General features: G+C 33.2%; 1 protein-coding gene across 1 annotated transcript in view; it reads left to right on the top strand.

Moving 5' to 3' along the window:
- LOC134848335 (uncharacterized) overlaps positions 1-19699 on the top strand; it is a 52212-nt gene that overhangs the window by 12553 nt on the left and 19960 nt on the right. The window lies entirely within an intron of this gene.

The raw sequence follows: 19699 nt of genomic DNA, 5'->3' as shown, positions 1-19699 counted from the left end.
TATACACTTCGGTCCTAACTCATCTGGTGCGACCATAAGTCTCGAACAAGACCTTAATAGCTTAGCATTAACCAATAATAGATTAGAAATTAGACAAAACATTTACAAAATGTTATACGACAATAATTTAATCGAAATGTCTCTACGACTCAATAGATCAGAGCCAATATTCCGAACGATAACAGAACTACCCGGAATTGGAAGAAGACCTCGAACCAGAGACGACATACGACAAAGCAGAAACTTACCATATAGTTATATGATAGTTCGGCAAAAGCCAGAACAAACTTTTGTATTTAGAATACTACTAGCAATGAATTTAGATTTTCATTTGCAAACATAAAATTTTGAAGTCAATCTTCAAAATCATTTCAGGCGCTAAACAAAATTATTAATATACAATAACGATTGGTAAAAAGATCTCAGATCGTTTTCCAAAATTCTGCAGTAATATACAAAACATGTTTGAAAAATATTTATTGAAAAATAAAAATAAAAATTAGTAGCATGACAATAAATGATTAGTAATTATAAATCATCCTGTTGTTCCAGCTTCATCGCCTAAACATAACAGCAATCATAAGCTCACTAACATCATAAAAATACTAAATCTATTCTTAACACAAATTTAAAACATTTTAAACTTAAAATCACTTAATTTTAAAATCAGATCATCAAGGCTTATCCTTGGATCTTAAATCATTTTCTATTTAATTAAATTTAAAACTTGATCATCAAGGCCTATCCTTGGATCAAAAAGAACAACTTTGTTCTCCCCCACCCACTTAAACGAGTGTCTAACGACCTCAAACGTCGATTCACCATCCAACCCTTTCTAAAAACCCAGGACTAATAGAAATTTTTGAACAAAACTAATCATTCAAATTAGGATAAACAGTGAAGAACTTCGGTTATTCATCCTTCACTTGATCCCCCCTCTTACCAGACCCAGGATAAATCTTAGACTTAGTAAGTTTAAAATAGTATCTAACGAACTACTCGCGTTCTAATTATACCTGAACCTTGTGGATCGATTTACTATTCTCCAACCCTGAACACAATCACTACCCTTAAGTAAGATTAAGTAAGTTAACACCTTAGCTTATACTAGCCACGAGAAAGTATAAAATCATTCTTCGGAATCGATATACTTTTCTCCCCAACCCTGAACAAATAGACCCAGGTTAGGCTAACAAAAAATCGTAAGGACTAACAGTTTAAGCAAATAGAAATCATTTAACAACCTTTTGCATCCGTCATCCTAACCCTTATGTCATTTAAAAACCTAGGAAATAAACAAACAATCGTTTTACACAACTGTGAAATAAATAACAAAAAATACGACCTTGTAATCACACCTCATACACAAACAGTTGGATACATTAGAACAAAACGACAAACATTAAAGAGAAAAATACTAACTAAACAAAGACAAATAACACGAAAAAGATTTTCAAAAAATCGAAACGCATTTTCAGAATCAGAAACCAACAGTTTAGACGAACTTTATAAACTAAAAGAATCAATAGATAAAAATTGCCCAATTCACGATCAATTATATTTCTCTGACTCAGAAACAACTTCAAATTCATCAAAAAGAGGAAAAAGAAGAATAAAAAAGCAGTATAAACACAAACCAGTACATTTATACAATTGGAATCAACCAATTAGACACATTGATAATTACATATTAACAGTCATCGAACGAAAAAATGAGCTCAACGCACACCCCAGGTGAAGAAAGTCCAGATGATGATGATATTTTCCCCTTTATCGTAGACGCAACCACTGATAGAGGACAGCATATATTCTGCAAAAATTTACTCTTAAATTTGTTTGAACCCGGAATCAGTCCATGTAAAACAGAGTTCCCAGATGTAAAAATCAAAAGACAAATTATCGATCACTATCTAAAAGATATATGTAACCTAACACAACAATACGGAATCTACTCCATAGAATTCAGCTCACCAAACCAGAATCACAGTAAATATATAATTCAAACAGACGACCTTGATTTAGAATTCTCAAAAATATTCTCAGAATATATAAAAAGCATCCAATATCATAACTCACAAAGAGCAAACTCCATATTCACCAATGAAGTTTTTGCGATAATATATAGTTATATCTCGATATTAGAAAACGAAATCCAGATACCAAATGTCTCACCGACAGAAACATCTAAACATATAAGAGTACGACATGAAATCACACTACTCTCTAGTTTCCTAAATATAATTAAAGAAAATTTCACGAAAGATGAAGTTTCACAACATACAAAACACGACTTACAAAAAATCTTGGCATGGTTCATAATAGATTATTTCACACATAATATTGATTTAATTTCACAAGCAAGAAAAAACTTTAGACCCCAAAACTCTAACGATGATACTGCCATCACAGAACAATCAGACTATGTTTGGGACCCCGAATGGTCTCATCCCGCATTCATAAACTTCCCACAATCAATCTCAAGTCAAGCAATAAGTACGATATCTTATGTAAGAGATTATGTACGAGTAATACCATTAACCATTGATGCAACACCATTAAACTATAATACATTTTTACCCGATATGCAAAATAATAGTTTAAACTCTACAGTCATACACAATGAAAACCTCAATGGAACTAGGAATCTTACTCAACAAGATATCCAGACACCATCACACTTCATAAATGAAGAAATCGTACACACAACAACTACACAACAAAGTATTTCACCAATACGTCCAAACTTAACAACACCAAGAAATACAAATTCTTCACAAACACAGGTAACATTACAATCAACCGTTAAACCTTCGGTTGCCCCAAAATATTCACACATGGATTACCAAACATACAGACCCATGACAATACTGCCAAAAACACGCAAAACGTTCACTAGAAACAACTTTGCAGACCATAATTATAATTACACACATCCATCAAAAACAAATTATCAACCACGAAAAAATTTTAGTAATTATACAAGATCTCAAAACTGGGATAACCCAATGGCACCACCTAATTCAGTAAATTTCCACACAAATTTACATCCTCCACAGGATCGTAGTGAAAACTATCCATTTTTTCAACAAAATAAAAATAAAAAACAAACATCTTATCAAATGGATTACTTATCCTCAGATGATGATTTCTTACAACCAGATATATTTACACCCAATAATCAAGAATATCGTGGACAAGGAATACAGAAACCACATACATATCATAGAATTTTTTCTCCACAACCAATAGATACACAAATTCAACAACCAATTCAACAACAAAACCCAATTAATAAATCTTTTCAACCAATTCAGCAACAAAACCCAATGATTGCAAACTCGTACCAACCAGCACAAATGCAAAATGAAATACCACTCCCATATTATCTTCAACAACACGAAATAACAAGAAATCAACTCTCAAATTTTTCTCAAATGCCAAATGCAGCAGAATCATTACAAATGACGATGAATCCATACCTTATGGGTGGATCATCAATAACATCAAATAAACCTTTAATGGTATTCACAGGAACAGACCCTGAATATTCTGTAGAAGACTATTTAAATGCAGTCACAGCAAATTTGATTTTAAATATAGGACCTGAACCAATTAATACGCCACTACATCAAAACTGGATACATCGACGCACAGCGTTAATACAAACAACTCTAGATGGCGCAGCCCAAAAATGGTTTTCAGTATTGCCTATAGAAATAAAATCAAATTGGAAAAGATTTACACAAGAATTTTCAAAAATGTTTGACTCCGAAAGAAACAAACAACAACAAAGAGTTTTATGTAATGAAATTCGCAGATTACCAAACGAAACCATCAAGCAATTAGCAGTACGAATCGAAACACTAGTTCGAAAAGCATATTAATTAAATACACATGATTATAAAAACACAAAGATGACAGAAATCTTAATGATGACCTTAACACCACAATTAAGGAAAATAGCAATAAAAAAGAGAGCATCCCATCCTTCATCAATTCGAGAACCCGATTTAGATTTTCGAAAACTAGTAGACAAACTAGAACAAGCAGAAATCACAATGAAACTCGAAGAAACGGAAAATCTGAAATTACAATACGTTAACAGAATTGAAACAGCTTCCACAAATATAAATAATATACAAGAATCAGATACAGATCTCGTTGAAAAAATCACTGAAATACTCAATATTTACGAAAAACACCCAAACTTTAAGGGCAAACCATCTTTCAAAAAATGGTGTAATTATTGCCGACGATACGGACATAGTATTTCTGGATGTAGACAAAAACAGCAAGACAATCAAAATAAACCTCAAAAATATAAAGAACCAAATAAATCATTCTACCAATACATGAAAAAAGATCAAAATCTACCGAACAAAACAGTCTACAGCAACAACAGTTCAGGAAAACCACTCCCGAACAATACAAATTATACAAGAAATCAATCACCATATAACTCAAGTTATAGAGGAAGATCACCAGAACGAAGAAACACGCATAATTCATCACAAAATCACTACAATAGACCAAATAGTCGAAATAACTACTCCAGATCACATTCAAATACACAACGATTTGTTTCTAGATCTAATTCCCAATCAAGAAATAATTATTATCCAAACAATCAATCACGAAATTCATCATACAATAGGAATAGAAACTACTCAAATAATCGGAATAGAAGTTATTCAAACAACCGAAACCAGAATTACCCGAACAATCAATCAAGGAATAACTCATATAATAGATCGAACTATAACAGACCAAAAAATAATTACCAAAACAGATCGCGAAATAATTCACAAAATCGACACTCAAGTTATAATAATCGTTATAGAAATTATTCCCAATCACCACACCGGAATAATAATAACTATAATAATTCTAATAATCGCCACAGAAGTAGTACACCTAAACATCAAAGACATATTAATCAAGTACAATCTAATCCAGAAACAACATCAGACCCTCCAGGTATTGATGACACAGTAACTGATACGTTACAACTCAACCAAATAAACTGTGAATCATCAGATTCAGAAAGCGATGCAGAAAACACTCTCTCCATCAACATGATAAAAGTCGAAAACGACTATGAACCTGTTATATATGAAGAACCTTTTTCATCACACATATATGAAAATCAATCAGAACTCCTTCACAATTATTATATTGAACCCGTCCATTCCACACCGACGACACAAAAAACTAATGAAATTAACACTACAAACCAACCCAATGAGAAAGAAAAAACAAAATGCTTGAATACAAATCACATCTACCAAAACATACAAAAAGAACAACCCAAAGAAAAAATTTGGACAATACCATTTCTTTTGGAAAGCCCAAAAAGCAAAGAATTTCAACCACCAGATCTTGAAATTGTTTTTTTAATTGATTCAGGAGCAGAATCAAATATAATAAACATTCCCACATGGAATGAAATAAAAACCTTACACCCAAAGCTAACACCTCTTGAAACCTCCAGCAAACTAGCAACAGCACAAGGATCAACATTAATAAACTACGGAAAAATTCAATTATTTCTTCTCCCCACAAGAACAATGGAGCAAAACAAAATTTTAACCAAACCATTTAAACAAATATTCCATATCACTGATATTAAACATAATATCATTGGAATACCGTTTATCTCTAAATATATACCAACAATCAACATCTTGAATAGTAAAATATTAATCAAAGATAAATATACAAAAACAAAAGACACATCCCTAACATTTTTTCAAAGATTAAATAAACAACCACCATTTTTTTCAAAATTTTACCCAATATATAACCAACAAAGAAAACACTTGAAACCACTATCAGGAAACATCTATAATTTTTCAATCAAACAAGTTCACCAATATGATAAAAAACAAAACAAACAAAAATTTTATATGTCAGATTTTGAATTCAAACCTATTCATAAGTTTTTCAAAATCACAATCTCATCAATAAAATATTTGAAAAACTCGAATTCAGATATTATTTCCTTACATGTATACAACAATACACCTTACCAAGTAACATTACCTTTAGGACTTTTAGGCTATTGCGAAACCAACGCTACAATATTACCAATACACGAAAAAGCATATCGTGTAAAAAATATACTCCAATTACTAGATATTTGCCAATCCACAATCCTTAATGAAGAATTATCTATAAATAATATAATAAGTAACGAAAACAGAAATACGGATTATTTCACAAAAACCCCATATTTCAAACCTACATTCAACATAAGTAACTACACAGAGAATCAACAGAAATTTCTAACAATGTTTAATTTCCAACATTCACAAATAACACAAGACGAATTTGAAAAACTAGCAAAACAGCTAATTAAATATTCATCAGTCTATGCAACATCCAAATTTGATGTTGGCAAAATCAGCTCATCACTACATCTCCCATTAAAACCAGACGCAGATGCTAGATACCTCAATTCACTCATAGATGAATCAAAGTGTAATTGGCCCATTGAACCAATACAAGTTATTTTAACAAAAATAAACGGAAAATACTTTACCACCGCCGATATGAATAGTGCATATAATCAAATGCCATTAGATGAACAATCACGACGCTTAACACAATTTGTTATTGGAAATCAACAATACGAATTCAACCGCTTATTCTATGGAATATCCATAGGACCAGCAGCATTTTCAGCTTTTATGAGCAAAATTTTTCGACCACTAATACTCAAGAAAAACGCAATCACCTATTTAGACGATGTTTTTATGCATTTTATGCAATCACAAACAAAAGAGGAAATGTTCAATGTTTTAGAACAATATCACCAAATACTTCAGAACGAAAATCTGAAGGCCGCCCCCGATAAATCACACTTCTTTTTGACAAAAGTTAAATTCTTAGGGCATAATATAGAAAGAAAAACAATCACTCCATTGAAATCACGTATAGACGCTATTCAAAAACTCCAACCACCAACAAATAAAAAGAAAATCCAAGAATTCCTTGGAATGTTAAACTTTTTAAGCAAATATGTTTATAAAATGCAATTATATCTACGACCATTCTATAACATACTTAGACAACAAAATAATTTTGAATGGAATATAGAACATCAAGCACGATTTGAAGAAATTAAAAAACTTCTAACTGAACAAATTTCAAACACAATTCCAGATTCAAATCAACCATTTTATGCAATGTGCGATGCTTCGAACTTTGGCATCGGCGCAGCATTATTACAATCACATAATAGTACAAATAAAATGAACCTCATATCAGCAAATTCTCGATTATTCACTCAAGCAGAACTAAGACTCTCAACTCTAATGAGAGAATGTACAGCCATAATATATACACTAACAGAATATGAATTTCTGATACTTGGATCAAAACATCCCACAGTTCTATTCACAGACCATAAACTAATCATCTTTCTTTTTACACAAAATTCTAATCCAAACCACCGAGTTTATAGATTTCAACTCATTTTAATGAAATTCCCAAACTTACATATAGTTTGGACCGCAGGAAAAAATCTTGCATTACCAGACACTTTAAGTCGAAATACGCCACCTGAATTACTTACACGAAAAACCACAGTTGAAATACCCAAAAACATAAAATTCTACCTTGCAGAAAATGAAACATCACCCCGATTGGAATGCAAATATGCAGTAAAAACTGACGTTGAACAATCACAAATAAATAATTTACAACATTTCCCACTTTATCTAGATTGTCAAAATAATCACTATGAAGTTGATCTACTTGGAACATCAACTTTTAAACCAATCCCATATTCACAATGGATAAAAAACAACACCCAACAAAAAAGAATAAAACAACACCCGCCTAAAAAAGACCATTTTCCACTAATTGAAAAAGAAAATCTGACTGATAAAATAAACTTATCAGGACCACAAACAAACGATTCAAAATACACAATAAATCAAGTTTTTGACCTCCATGACCCACTTGACACAATACCCTTATCTAAAATAGAAATCGAAAATATTTTTCTCCCCCCAACAGAAACAATTACAATTTCAACACTGAAACAATATCAAAACCTTGACCCAGTAATTCGACAACTGAAATCATGGCACAAATATAAAACTAAACCTATCAAAGCAGATTCAACTATTCTAGGAAACAAAACACTCCTCAGATATTTTCGAAAATTCAACAATACAACAATTAACGAAAACACAGACCTTCTAGAATACAAACTAAATGAATCTACAGTTCCCTGTCTCCCTTTAAGTATGATTCTTATAGCTTTTAATATTTCACATACACAAAATATTAAAGGACACTCTGGATCAGAAAAAACATATTCAAATTTTATACAAAACTTTTATTTCCCAAATGCACCAATTTGGATAAAAGTACTATGCAATGACTGTATAGTATGTCAACTAAATAAACCTTACCCAAATCAAAAACAAATAGCACAAAGACAAGATTTTAAAGGACAAAGCTTGTACTTTAATCATCGTATCTCATTTGATACCAAAGGACCAATTTCACCCTCATCCGAAGGAAACTCCTACATTATGGTAATTGTTGACGCATTTACACATTATGTAGCACTTAACCCAGTACCACATTGTAACGCTTATTACGCTTACACAACACTCTATGAACACTGGATAGCAAAATTCGGACTACCAGAAATTTTAGTTACAGACAACGGTACAGAATTCATAAATAATGAAATCATCACACTATGTCATTTATATAACATTAAACACAAACCACGTACATCTCACGCACCTTGGACAAACGGCTTAGTCGAAGGTATGAACCGTTCATTACAAGAATATCTCAGATGTATCATCAATGGAAATGATACAAGATATACCGAATGGTCAGCAGATGTAAAACTATTTCCCTTAGCATATAATTCACAAATCACGACAACTTTAGGAATGTCACCATATGAAATGGTTTTTAACCAAAAGCCACGCAAACCAATAATGTTTACAGCAAACTCTCATAAAAACGCACAAGGTTATTGTCAACCAAATAAAGACTCAATTTGTTATAACCTACCATTACATACACACGATGAAGATCATTTTCATCACCCACAAATTCTTAAATTAGCCTCCGGTACACACACCGAATGGATTTTAAACAGAGACAAAAAACACAATGAAATTTACCAAAAGGTAACAAAAAAGTTGTTACAAAGGCAAAATATTAATGAACAAATAAATTCACGCTTTACACCAGCCTCCGATTTAAAAATTGGAACATTTGTTTTAATACCCAATTTTAATACTCAAAAAGGAATTTCAAAAAAGTTACAACCCCTTCGTAAAGGACCATACCAAATAATTGCAAAACCCACTGATGTCACATATAAAATCACCGACTCAGATAAAAAAGAAATCGTTCAACACCGAAATAACCTATTACCTTATTATCCAAAAGAATACGCACTCCGCGAACTAACTCAATTATATTCTTTTACAGGTTTAAAAGTTATTCAAAATAACCCACATACGGACACCATAACAAAGGAAGAAAATGATATTCACCTCAGAAATCAAAATACAAAATCAAACACCACAAAAAACAATACAAAAAATCTCGATCAAACTACATCTCAAAAAGAAAGAAAAAATAGAAAAATGACAGAACAAATAATACCCCAAAAACAAATCGACAAATCAGAACATAGAGAGTCTTCACGACTTAGAAATCAACCACGTAAAAATTATAAAGTATTCATCCCACAATCCAAAATATTAAAGAAAGTTGAATTTCAAAAACAACCTTAAATTCTACATTTAAAAATCTTTGCACCTCTGAAACATTTCATACTTTCATTTTTCAAGATAACATGTTGATAAACACGCAGCGATTCTAGTTCAAAATTAGCCAATAGGATTCATCCAATCCGTCACCTTCTATAACTTTAACACAAACCAACTAGACGAAAAATATTAAACTCCAGGCATATCTATAACTATAACTCTACGACCTCCAGGTCAAAAATAAGCAAACCACTCCAACTTGACAACTAAAATAAATATCACCATAATATCATAACCCTCCCTTATCTAATAAACCAAAGATCAACAATATTTCCCCAACTCAGCCCTCAAATACCCCCCAAACAAATATGTTAAATTAGCCTAAAGTAAAAGAACGACCATTTTATTTAGCCTAAAGTATAAAAATCTCAAAAATACCCCAGATCATTTGACAAATGAAAATAAAGACAAAGAAGACCTCCCGATCACCATAAAAATTGCCCCCAACAATTTTTTACGAAACTCAACCCACTTGTCAAAAAACTAATAAATAATCCGACCACACTTGAAAATTGCCCCAAACAACAAAAAATATTCGATCACGAAGCCATTTCTTAAATGCTCTTCTATCAAACAGTCACTAAAATTATCACAAACCTCAAACAATTTTTTACGATACTTGAAACTTTCATAATATTTCTTTTTGATATCCTTGAATCTTTTCTAATACTCTTAATCATTTTTTGTAATATTTTTTTAATTTTCTACACTATATTCGAACTATTTCTCCAACTTTCAAAAACCCTTGATTATATCCACAGGTACGATTTATAAAATTGTCTAAATGATACGAACTATTTTCAGTAGAACTGATATTTTTCTACTATTTGTAATTTTCATAACATTTCTATCATCCCTCATTTTGACTATATGCAAATGTATAAAGAAAGCAATCATCACATTCGCTCTAGCAACAATCCTCCTAATTCTTTTCTTAGAAGAATACTTTAATAAACATTAACTTTTTCAATAAAAGAATAGACCAAAAAGCTATCAAAAATTGCTACCCAAAAGTCACCAAGTCAGTCTTCACCGACATCATCCCAAGATAACCCAACAACACCTTCAACTACCAATAATCCTCAAACATCTACACGAATTTCCTTTCAAGATAACCCATACACTTTTGAAGAACGACACGCTCGTTTATCAGAACCACTAGAACCAGCTCAACGACAAGCACCTCTAAGCGAACCAACATATAACTTATACCCAACACTACCACAAGAATTAAGTAGAATAAGAAATCCTAGTCAAAGCCAAAATACAGTCGAAATAAATAGACAAATTATACATCCTCGACGGAACAAGAATTTTCTAACTCCCCGAGTTCATTTTGATATACCTCAATCCCCATCACAAAACACTCCAGAAAACCCCATTGGTATATTACCAGAAACCCCTACGCTTCTTTCACAACGTAGCACCTCAAGCCTACCATCAGATTACTTAGGTTCAACACCAACATCTGAACAAATACGTGAAAATCCCTTTAACCCCCCAAACCAGGCATCACGACTACCATATTGGACAACACATTCATTTACACAAGGTGAATTAAATTTAGTCAATGATCCAATAGATATTTCTACGGATACAACAACATCCTCATCACTACCAGAAACATTATCACTACCATCAACACCATCAATAAGCCAGATTTCACCACCACCTTTTAACTTAAATTTTCCAAATAATCTCGACGCCAGATATCGAGAACAATCATCAACAAATATCCCTTTAAGACTAGATTGGAATACATTTACAGCCCCTCCACCATTATTTGGACAACATCTAGAAAGTAATCGCCTCCACAACTGGGCACTTAATAGATTACAATACCGACAAGACATTCACGACGATATCCGTGATCACAATATCCAAATACTCCAACAAAACAGTTTACAATTAAAGTTTGAAATCACAGTTAAATTAAACAACATTACTCAACATCCCTACCCATTAAACCCACCAAACATAACAGCTCAATCACTACCACCACCATTTATAACCACTGAAGTAATATATAAATACGACAGATATACCAAAAACACAATTGGTTACATCACATTTTATAACCCATACTCAGGATTATCATACACATGTATATTCTAAAATTATTAATTTTTCTCCAACTCCTTTTTCTAGTAATCTCAAATCAAAACATAAACCCTTCTCCCCGCACAGAACCCCAAGATTTATTAGTAACACATTACGATTGTGAAGAAAACGAACAAAAAACACTACACAAGTATGCAATAAATCAAGTATCACAGTGCGAAACAGAACCCCAAGCCATAGAAACTACAAATGTCATAGCAACACTTTATTCAAAAGCCCGAGCAACTACAGTTATAGGATATAAATTCACAGCAACATTTTCTGAAAAGAAAGTACATTGTTCACAAGTCTCAAACGGAAATAAAAACCGACTTGACCATGAATCATTCTACCAGAGTAATATAGAACGACTTTTACATCTCAATCCCGAAGATTGTAAAAACGAGTTACTCCGACTAAACATCACCAAAAATAAAAACACAGATAGAAATTTAGTATATTTCCAAGTTTTTTCAGATTCTGTACATCAAGCAGAACTTGAAAGATATCAAGGACATATAAAATTAGATGAAAAATACCCATACAACGGCGCACACGGACGATTAACCTATGACATACACGATAAACACTGGATACCACACATTGGTATAAATGACCCATCAAACTGCAAAGCAGACACAAAAAATAAAGGATACCAAGAAATAATGTTTTTCGATTGGAAAATACAACTCGAAAAAATACAACTCACACGAGATTTATCAGACAACACAATGATTTACCAAGGAATTAGATTACCTTGTAAAAACGACCAAGGTTATTGCGACCCTACAACCAGAACACAAGCAACAATTGTTTGGTTCCCCGAAGACACATGTACAACATTTCAAGTAGCAAAAATACACGCTCGTATGATAAAATTTCACGAAAAATATTTTATACAATCAATACCATATGAACATGTAAATCCATTACGCAAAATAAGTTCAAATTTTCGAAACCTTCATAATATAGAAAATAAATTAACACGTTTTCAAAAATATCAAGAAACAGAACTTGCATGTAAATACAGAAACCCACTTCACAAAACACAATACTCTGAAATATTAGTTGAATACGAAAATGGATTCGACATGACCACTGGAAAAATAAAAGTCGACCCATACGCCACAAGTCATCCCCTAAACGAAGGAACATCATATATACCAGTTAATTTTCAAAAGAATACAGGTCAACCTGGTGGACATTTAAAACCCCAAAACGATCAAAGCACACGTTTACAAGAACTATCACTAATGAATAATACATATTTTGGTAATATCCACTATGATATTCACTTAGATATGAAACTAGACTACACGATTAGCCGAATTTTTCAAGAAATGTCACTCTCCGAATTAGAAACATTACACCAACTATGCGAATTAGAAAGAACACAAATATTACAATCACTTGCACTAGCAGTATTAAAAATACCCTACGCAGGATATTTACTATCAGGAAATAGATCAAATTTTTTAGACTATGAAGGAAACATCTTATGGTTTTATACTTGTACTAAAAAAGTATCACCACTGTACGTTTTTGAAGATAAACGATGTTATAAAAGAATCCCTATCTTTTATAAGAATAAAGTACATTTTGTTGACACACTTTCACGAAGAACCTATTTCTGGGATACCGCAGTTCCATGTGGATCAGAAAATAGCCACAACGTAGTACAACTAAACCCTGATGAAGATAAATATTACCTTCTCACCCCATATCCCACATTAATGCAATCACTCAAAAAATTTTCACCGGAAAGCATTCGCGCTATCGCTCGAAACCCAAATATAGACTTACAATCAATAGGAATATACTCAAAATCAGATATTCAACATCACATTAGAACACAACAATTCCAGGAATTATTAACACAAATGGACACAATACAAAGACAATCAATTGACCAAAACTTACGCAAACTTGCCGAAACCGCAGGATTTGCAGACATCTATACGCAAGACTATAGCGGATATTTTAAAGACATTAAAGATTATATATATCTAAACGGTGAAAAATACCGTCCCCAAGATATATCACCTATCAATATTTTTAGCTTTGTTACACTCAAGAATGAAATTCTTGATTTTCTAGGATGGCCCTACTACATCTTAGAAAAACTAACTATTTTATACGCAATGTTTAACTTTATTGGATTTCTTTTTTCACTCTTAAAAGGAATCTATAACACATGTGCTATACACACACAAGTCAATCGACAAGCAAGTGTAGCACGCATACTATTTGCAGGATTTTTTGGAATATTTTCTACATCTATAAACAAAATTCTTTTAGACGCACAAATAAAAGAATATAACACAAAAATAGCAACAAGACAGAACACATACGACGAAGAACATAACAATGCAGACACAACACCAACAGCACCACAGTTACCACCCCTACCACATAACCATCCATTATCCCTAGTCCCACGTAATTTTCGAAATTTAGCCATAACACATAATAATTTTAGACCAACCATATCACAAAGTCCCATCCAACATATAATGCCACACCACTCACAAGATGAAAATACTTATGAACAAATTATAGAACAACCCCATACCACCGCTTTTCAGTCTCAAAATAATAATTTTTTTAGCCCACGATGAGCCGACAACTTGGATCCCTACACCGATCAAATTCCCACCCAACCAACCTCACCACTCCAATCCCAATAATACCACTTTTTGCTTTTCCGCCACCCGATTTCCCATCCAGTAATGTAACATCCGGCATGAATTCCGATACTAATTCACACATCTCAGTTTTATACTCCATCTCACAACTCAATAACCCGAATATTGAAACCCCCGATGAATTTGCCGACTCTGAACCATCTCCATCAAATAATTTTCACACCAATCCCTTAAATTTTTCCCAACCCCCTTTTCAACCCATACTACCAAATAACCCTGACCCAACCAATTCTACACCCTCTTATGCTTCCCAAGTCACTCCAACCTACTCCTCACTTCACTCAAACCAATCATCTCATTCTTCAGACACCCCCCGAATCTCCCCAGAACTAGATAATTTCATTACCTTACAACAACAATCCTATCACCTTGACACCCCAACCATAAACCAAATCTCATCCACAATAGATTCATCCAACCCTCCTACCCCTACACCCTCTTCAATTTATACTGATTCATTAGCACCATCATCCACAACTACTGTATCTTCACTCAACACTAATAGAGCTTACCGCACTTTTAAAAGAAAGTTCCCCAACCATCCTTTCCCAGCGAAACCAGGAACAGCCCGTGAATACATCAACCATCCACAACACACTAACACAAAAGAATTTTTAGCTATCACCTTACCCTCATTTCCACAATACACCTTAAACACCCCTCATGACACTAACGAGACACGTAACTTTGTAGACGAATACGTTTTAATGCCTACCCTTCCTTGGACCTCATATTATCATTTTACAAATCCCCTTTGCTTACCTTTATCTAACACTCATATCGATATAGAACGAAATATGGACATGCTATATCGACTCACTACACCACTAACACCTAGACAATTTACTTACATTGGATACAAAAAATCACTAAAAACACACTGCACCCCGAGCTAATGAATATACACTAGAATATTACGACCATAACATCATCAGAACTAACCAAGATCAATTCTTAGACGACGATCGCTTCGCTAACCCACAAATCACCGAGAAATTTTTCATTAAAACACCATATGTATTTACACTAAATATCTTCGATCGCAAGTTTGACCACATTATCTCAGAAGCACTAACAGACACGCAAGCTTACGAAAGTTTTAAAGAACGCTTCCAAATATTTTCACTAACCTTTCATTTCCTTGCACCACATGAAAGAGATTTGCACTGCACACACGATATTATGTTGCGCACTAAACAAACACACACATATACTTATTATCGTTTCATCCAAAATCACTTTGACCTACACACTCCCTCCAGACAACCACACCATCGTTTTCAATTCATCAATTCCAAATACACCTCACCATTCTTTCTTAACTTCACATATTGCATTAAAGATACTAACTTTCATGGTATTCTTCGAAATTATGATCCCATAACCCAAATGTATATCTTTTGTCCCATCACCAAGACCTTCAACGCAGAAGAATCCCGACCCTTCCTCATCCCACACGAGTTTGTACAACCTATAGAAATCCCCATTTTAGAATTCATCCATAACACTAAATTCAACCACAAAATATATAATCTAATCCAAAACACACCTTATAAATTTGCAGTTGGCACTGAAGAACTAACCACAATTAAGGCACTTCAATTGCTTTGGCCACTGCTTCAAACTAAAAATATCATCCGCATATTAGCCAAACTACTAACAACTTCAGATCTCATTCACGACATTTTCCCCCACGGTTTCTTCCCCGACGACTAACAGGTAAGTATGAATTATACATATTACTAATTAATTCAAACATTAGAAACTCACCATTCTTTATCCATGTTTTCTTTAGAATTTTAGCCTTCATCCAACGATCATCTGAAAAATTCACAAAAGAAAAATAAAAAATAGCAAACTTCTTCAAAACTGTTTGAAACCCTATTAACTTTTTGCACCAACAATTAAATAAATATAATACCAATGCAGTAAATTAATTTATAAATTTTTCCCCCACCAGCAGTAAATCTAATAATGATAAAAATTTGTAACTTAATTTCCCCCAACAACTAGCAGTAAAATTAAAATTCTATGTAGTAAATTCATAAGAAGCAAAAGCAGTACTAACCTTTTGATATTTTCATTCACTCGCATAAGAATTCTATCCACACTCGCACAGCTCGCCCACGAAGAATTGTTTAAAATAATGAATTTCAGTTTCAAGCTTTCACACTCGATAACTCTAACACAAGATAACACGTTTCAAACTTTCCTTTAACCCGGTTGGAAAGGAATTATATACTAAACAAAACTAACCAATGCAGCTTACTAAACACCACAACACATAGCATAACAGCATGACTAAGAAAAGGAAACCAACGGTACCCAAACCGGATTAACCCAGTTTAAAACTGGATAAATTATTCTTTTGAAGACTATTATAAAGTCTAAGAAAGAAATAATAAAACACAAAAAAGTCGAAAGACAAACCCATACCACAAACAATTTGATTTTTGAAAAAAAGACACAACCAACAAAACATAAGAAAAACCACAACAAACCCAACATAAAACGTTGTCACATAACAGGACCTCTCACAAAAACCGCATGCAATCATACTCCCACTCCTGGCCTAACCCACCAGGAAGGACGTCCTGAGCATGCTCTATAGCCGGCCTAACCCACCGTGCTACATCCACGCTTTGTGACCACACTCCTATTTTTAATAAGAGCTACTCAAGGGTGAGTAACTCTTCAAAATAACTGAACTAAAACAAAAAGCTTTTGTGAAAACAACTAACTAAAATCATAATTAAAAAATATTAAACTAATAAAAGTTTTATAAAATGTAAATTACATTATGCAATACATAGATCAGAATACAACACCAAGGACGAACATCCAAAGACAAAACGACCCTACTACACTCGAGAAAGAATGGCCAACTACAATCAATATGCCGCCCACAATCACAACTCAAAGGATTTAGAGTACGACTTGACTTCGTAGAAAAGGACTTCATTGAACTAGACCAATGACCACCTCGATGTTCAGGTATACGTACAGATCCGAGTAACCAGGCATCCCCTCCACGCACAATCTCCACGCCATTCCCAGACAAGGTCAAACACAAAGAAGTTCTCACCAATGAAACAGAAAAACCTGACATAGCCAACCATTCTGAAATCAGATTTGAGTTTGTTGCGAAAACCCAGTCGTTGTCTTGAGAAGACACAATGATTGAATCTGGGACTTCTCTAATAAGAAAACCCAGAAGAAATAAGATGTTCGCCAAATACCAACGTCCTTCATCCATCTTTCGAATTGCAGAAAAACTATTCTAAAAAAACTCTGTAAAACCCGGATGGGTGGAACCTGATCTAAACTACATTTTATGATTGGATAAATTAGATATTTTACCAATGTAAAGTATTTAATATTAACCAATCATGATCCATCTAACTAACAATCCACTTATTTGTAAGTGCTGAAATTACTTGTAATTTCAGCACCAGAGAGATTTGAATTTAACTTAGAAATTAGTTGAACTCTCCCGAGTACTTCAGCAGCCGCAATAAACCAGTATACCCTAGATCTATTGAGCCTAGCAGAGACTAGTTAAACAACCTGAGACTAGATAGTATAAGAGTAAGATTAGGATCGGTATTAGACTAAGAAGTTGCACGAATCTATCCGGCCGAAAATAAGATAGCGTGACGAGCAGACGGTGTACCCTATCCGAAATTACTCTATGAGTTATACACTTCGGTCCTAACTCACTCCTGTTCAGTTCTGTTTTTCAAACGATGTGACTCATAGGTTAAAAATTGCACGCCGTGAAGTAATACTAAAAGTAGGACTATCGAATTGACGAATCATTTTGGTACTATTTTACAGTATCCATTTTAGGCTGACCGACTGCACGTTTTCTAGCCGGGCACTTTCTATTTTTGTCGGGAAGCGCGTGACAGAAATACGCTATTTCTGCTTAAAATCATCAAAAGAGGGCCTAAAATGTAACTCTCAGAAATTGCTTTTCAAACAACTGCCGGACGCGTAGAAAAACTTCTCAAAATAAAAATTTTTGGAAAATCATTTGGTCGAATGATCAAATAAAATTTTCAATTTCTTTCAAAAATCTCAAGTTCGGGAAAATCCTGGATTCACCTCTGATTCTTAACCAGTAGCCCGTAAACTTTCTCAGGATGCCATAAACAGAACTAAAAAAAAGCCAGGCTTCATAAATAGGTTTTTGGAAGATAGAGTTTTTGAAAAGCAATGATAGAGTTTTAAAAAATCAAAAAGACAGAAATTATGACGGTCGAATTTATAAAATTGAATTGGCTTCCTATTTCTCTAAATTATATTTTCTATTTTTTTCCAGAAATTCCCTCTTTTCACATATTAGACCCAACTCAGATGATTGCACTTGTTTTGATTCAACTGAATTGCGCCAGCCTTGTGTCTTTTTTAGTAAGAATCTGTGTCAGTTCAATTTCAGGAAAAAAAAATGACAATAAATATGAAACCATCTGAACATGTACATGTAACAAGGTGGTTTTTGTGAAGATGGTTATTCGGTCAATGTTTTTAAGCCCACAAAAACTTTTCTGGCCCTAATAAATTGTTGAAATAATCTAGATAGTTATGTACAGTGTGTACAATTACTTCAAATAATTAAAGAAGTAAAATGAAGTCTAAACTAAAACGTTTGTTCTTAAAGAAAAAAACTAACGATGATCGACCAATTGTCGAATCATGCGAAGTGTTGACTGGTATCTAATCATTACTGAGGGTCATAATGACATAATCATAAAAACATATCACAACATTTCTCACACGAAAAATTTTAAAACTTACAATTAGCCAAAACTAATTCTGTATGCACCCATTTCCCTGTTCAAAGAAGAAACAAAGTTTACAAACTGCACCATGAACAAATAACAGAATAACAAGAAATGATAAAATCTACAATTGAAAGTTTGATAAGTACAAATGTACAATGGGTGAATTTACAGAATTTACACAGATGAAATCTATTGAAAAAAACAAATCAACTCTACAATTTGAAATTGTACATTAAACATGTGCAAAATGACATACACAATAACGAAGCTAATCTGAAATGAGATCTGTAAA

Source organism: Symsagittifera roscoffensis, chromosome 6 (assembly GCF_963678635.1).
Source record: "Symsagittifera roscoffensis chromosome 6, txSymRosc1.1, whole genome shotgun sequence".
NCBI classification, from domain to species: Eukaryota; Metazoa; Xenacoelomorpha; order Acoela; family Convolutidae; genus Symsagittifera; species Symsagittifera roscoffensis.
The sequence above is the reverse complement of the archived record's forward strand: the minus strand, read 5'-3'. Positions and strand labels throughout refer to the sequence as shown.